A 5,088-nucleotide genomic window follows, 5' to 3' on the forward strand; every position below is an offset into this window, starting at 1 on the left:
GTCTGCTTCCGCGAAACATGAAATAAAGCAATTCAGACGTTATACGTATGTGCCTTGAGTAGGAGAATAAAGAACGTTTCTTTCTTGCCAATGGAAAGCAGCCCTATGGTTGAATTCGTACGACATATTTTTCGTAAAAGTGACGTCAACAATATAAGTCTTACGTTTCAAAGGGCAAACAGGTGTGTTAGAAAGTGAAACGCATTCATAGCCTGCAAAAAATAAGTCCTGTTGAGTTAAACGTTCTGATTCCATGTCATCATATGCCGGATGATTCATTTTAATTTTCGTGAAATTTTTAAAAAATCACTGCGGCAAAAAGCGTAACTCTAGTCCTTGAGCTGGATTATTCAAATGAGCGGACAATACTAGGAATCGAAACAAAATTCATATACAACTAATTGCCAAAATCCACTAATTGACTTGATAAAATATTAATTTGTGTCACATATTGCAATTTAAGAATAGTAGCTGGTGACATTGCAAAGCGCATCCAAATACAATTAGTTCTCAGGCCGACACCACTTTCAAAAGATTCGTTGCCAAACTTTGTGATGAAATACCCGGGCGTTTCAGTTACTTTTTTGCTTCAATGCATAAGGAACGTTCTCTTAAAAGATAAGTTGGAAGAAGAATGCATTTTTACCGCTAGTTTGATGGTCCATATATCGTAACCCGTGCTGTCTTCAAAATTCGTTCCAAGTGGATATGCCTTCATTGTAAAAGCACAGCAAAAATAACGGAAACACAATGCAGAGAAACACACAGGACATCAGCGCCTGTTCTGGTCTCCTCTGTCATGTGTCGCCGTTGTTTTTGAGCTACTTTTACAGGAACATCGACCAACAAGCCCAGTTTAACATATTATTGAGAATAACACTTGGAACCTCACCATGTATTATTCCTAAATTACAATACGAGCCGTAAAGTAATTACTTAACGAATTGGTTAGTAATATTCTGTTAATATTTTAAATAAGCGCTTCGATCTCTCATGCAAGTAATGTCTGTCTCTTTAAATAATTCATCTCAAGAACTAGTGTGAGTGACGTGATGGTGCTTGGCTTAGTTGGTGTGAGCTGCTACAGATGGCGCAACGTGACCTGCGCAACAAGTAGCCGCAGCGACATCGTCACCTACCTTGTCCTGCTTCCGCTTTCGGGAGCCTCGCTTGTGTTTTGCTGTTTGCCCGCAATGGGCGAGTCAGTCAAGCCATTGCCGCTGGAGTGATCAGTCGGTGTGTTAAATGTAACCTTAACCCGCATTAAACCGTTACCCTACTATGCGAGTCTTCCAGCATTCAGCCCAAGCCTCACATCTGGCGCAGTCGACCCCGAACCTCTGCCAAGCCATTCAGCCACGGCAGCGCAAGAACGACGGTCAGTACGCCTCTTCAGCCGCATTCGTCATTGTAGTCGCGCCCTCACGCCGCCGAAGACTCACGCCTGAAGATACTTCTGCCATTTTACCGCTCGTCTGTGTTCACTCCGCATCAGAAGAAAAGCACGGCTGTCAGATGAAGAGTGCCGTGAATGTTCACAACTAGCCCGGAACTAACTTCAATCCCGCGCACAACCTGTGGCTTAGAGCTCACTCGCCTAGTCTCCCGTGCGCCCAGCCTCACTTTGCGGTGCATCATGCCAGGAATTATTTGGGAGGAGCTTGACTCCACGACCATGTCGCGGCTCGGAGTCGACCTTATCCGCGATGAATTGGCCCGACGTGCGAGTTAGAGAGCACCGGCTCTAAGGAAGAGCTCATTCAGCGCCTTGAAGCCGACTTTCACCAACGTCGCGAGGCAACGCCACGGTCCAGCGTGGAGAGGGTGTTTACCGCCGGCAACTCAGGTTTGACCCTTGATACCGCGACGCTCGAAAGTCTCTGCACTTCTGTTTCAGCAGCTGCCACGCCCCTCGACTACAGTTACCACACTGCCAGACCTGTCGTCATCGATTGCCTACTTCGATCAGTCTCCAGCACAAAATGTTAATGTCTGGCTCAATGACGTCGGCCGGGTACAGCAGCTTGCCGCACGGGACGACGCCACCACCCGTCTCATTGCCGCAAGTAAACTGAAAGGCACAGCTCGTAATTGGCACCTCGCTTTTGGGAATCACCATTCAACCTGGGAAACATGGAGCGCCGCCCTGAAGGAAACATTTTCATCGGAGCTGACCCTCATCGAATGGCAGGAACGCGTCATAAAGATCAGACAAGGCCCAGGCGAGAGCCTACAAGAATACGCTTACGCAAAGCTGCGTGTGGTTGAAAGCTGCCCCGTCACCCTTACCGACGCCCAGAAAATTGATTACTTACTACAAGGTCTTCAAGAACCACATGTAATTGCGGCCATTGCGGCTAATAGGCCGTTAACAGTGCATGACTTCATGTCCACGTGCACAAGCCTAGACAAGTGCACTCAACGTGCCCATGACAGGGCAAGCGTAAAACAGCCGCTGCTTCCACAGAAGCCACCCCCTCGTTCATTTCAAAGTGGCAATTCAGGACGCCAGCAATATAACTATCAGCCACCAGCTCCGCCAACAGCTACAACAGCACAGCCAAGACAGCGCATTTCCGAGTTGCCTAAGGAACAACAGGAACGAAGATACGAAGCCATTTCTGCGCAGTATGGGGCCCCAGCATTCCGGAGCGGCCAAGACATCGCACAAGCAACCTGTTACAAGTGCAAAGAGTTAGGGCATTTGGCGTCAGCATGTCGCTCGCGTAGTAACCGGGCACCACCGTCAACTATCTCTGATGCTCAACAGCCACGGGCTTTTCACAGTATGCCTGAAAAACTTGAAGGCTCCCAACATCAATGTCCATTTTTCACGGCGGCCATTGCAGGAGTCGGAGAACATGAAGCATATCCGGACTCTGGCTCGAACGTGACATTGATTTCTAAAGCCATCCTACCTTCCGCAATGATCTTGCCATGGACTAATTTTCCTCTTGCCGTCGTTGGAGGAGGTACAGCGCTACCAGTTGGGTCCGCCCTCCTTAAGATAACTATTGGCTCTATCACTGGTGTGGTTGAGGCAGCAGTTTTGGAGAACAACGTCCTACCCCTTATTCTGGGTGAAGACTGGTTTTTGGCAGCACGAGCTCGCTTGATCTTCCAGCCACCAGAGCCCACTCAGCTACAACATCCGGCCACGGGTGTAACGCTTCTAGCCACTCAGCGTCTGGTCCCGCGAATTGCCAATGCCGTCATTTTAGCCCGCTCAAAACTTTTTGCGCCGGCAGAAGCAGCATCACAAGACTGTCTACAACGAGAACCCTTACCTTCGCCAGAAGAGCCTCCCTGGCAAGTTTTGGTGCCGAAGACAGTGCCGCTGGAAAGCAGCACGGCCACACTACAAGTCTGCACTACGGTGCCTGTGACCATCCACCCCGAACTTCCACCAGTCAGCCTAGGCAGCCAGCTCTCGCCTGAACAGCAGTCTGTCATTGCTGACATACTGGCCAAGAACAATGCCGTCTTTTCTCGCCATGAAGATGACATTGGTCATTTTACTGACACTCAACATCGCATTGATTTGCTGCCCAATACCGTGCCGTACAGCCGCAGCCCTTACAGATATACGCTAGAAGAGAGGCAATTCCTCGAAAGGCAAATTAAAAAGCTTCTTGCTCAAAATATCATACTCCCTGCATCTGGCCCGTGGGCATTCCCAGTCGTTGTGGTGTCTCGCAGTGGAAAGAAACGCTTGTGTGTGAATTACATTCCACTTAATGAACGTACGATCAAGGTTGTACGCCCCCTACCTCTGGTGGATGACATCATTCATATACATCGCTGGCTGCGCCTACTTCGCCACAATGGACATTAAGTGCGCCTACTGGCAAGTCAGCCTGAGACCCCAGGACTATGAGAAAACCGCATTCATCACCCACCACGGAACTTACATGTAGACCCGAATGCCATTCGGATTAAAGAATGCGCCGTCCACATTTCAGCGAGCCATGCAACTAGTATTCCAAGACCTTCAGCCTCGCCCGGATAAAAGCGGCATACGAGTATATCTCGATGACATCCTTATCTATGCAGAGTCATTCGCCACATTCGCAGACTTGATGGAAGAGGCCCTCCGGTTGCTGCATACCAGTGGACTTAAGCCCTCACTTGAGAAATGTTCCTTCAGCCTCGCTTGCATCCAATTTCTTGGGTTCATCATTTCAAGCGAAGGCCATCGCCCGGATCCAGAAATAATATTAATATATGGGGTTTTACGTGCCAAAACCACTTTCTGATTATGAGGCACGCCGTAGTGGGGGACTCCGGAAATTTTGACCACCTGGGGTTCTTTAACGTGCACCTAAATCTAAGTACACGGGTGTTTTCGCATTTCGCCCCCATCGAAATGCGGCCGCCGTGAATGGGATCCAGAAAGAGCAGCTGCCATGTACCGTATCGCAACTCCCCGAAACCAAAAGGAAGTCCTTTCCTGGATACAGACAGCCAGCTTTTACCGTCGATTCATCAAGGGCTTCGCTAAAGTGGTAGCCCCTCTTCAAGCCCTTGTCAAGTCGTCCACATTTCTGTGGTCCCCAGAATGCGAAAGTGCCTTCCAAGCTATTCGCTCAGCCCTTACAAAGCCACCGCTACTTCCTCATTTCAATCAATATGCAGCAACAACAGTAACCACTGATGCTTCTGGTGAAGCCATAGGAGCAGTGTTGTCACAATATCAGGATGGCAAAGAACGTGTTATTGCCTATGCTAGCCGATCCCTGACGCTAGACGAACGCAAGCTTCACACTAACGTGTGGGAAGGCATCGCAGTACATTGGGCAATAACAGTGAAATTTCGTCAGCATCTAATCGGAATCAAGTTCGTCCTAGTTACAGATAACTGGACTGTTGCTTGCTTGACGAAGTGTGTGAAACCATCTCGCAGATTTACTTCCATGCTCATGGACTTGGTTGAATTTGACTTCTCGGTGAGACATTTGCCTGGACGGCAGAATGTTGTAGCTGACCATTTGTCGAGACTTTCGTGTGCAGTCGCACACTCCGCTCAAGCGCTGGTTATCGCTCAAGAAAAAGACCCCGAATGCAGTGCAATTCTTCAAAGCCTTGCTA

At 48.8% G+C, this 5,088-nt stretch overlaps 1 pseudogene; it reads left to right on the forward strand.

The window, feature by feature from the left end:
* The first annotated feature begins 1,237 nt into the window (after positions 1 to 1,237).
* Positions 1,238 to 3,386, forward strand: LOC139050156 (uncharacterized; annotated as a pseudogene).
* The last annotated feature ends 1,702 nt before the right edge of the window (positions 3,387 to 5,088 follow it).

The sequence above is a fragment of the Dermacentor albipictus genome, chromosome 9, assembly GCF_038994185.2.
Source record: "Dermacentor albipictus isolate Rhodes 1998 colony chromosome 9, USDA_Dalb.pri_finalv2, whole genome shotgun sequence".
NCBI classification, from domain to species: domain Eukaryota; kingdom Metazoa; phylum Arthropoda; class Arachnida; order Ixodida; family Ixodidae; genus Dermacentor; species Dermacentor albipictus.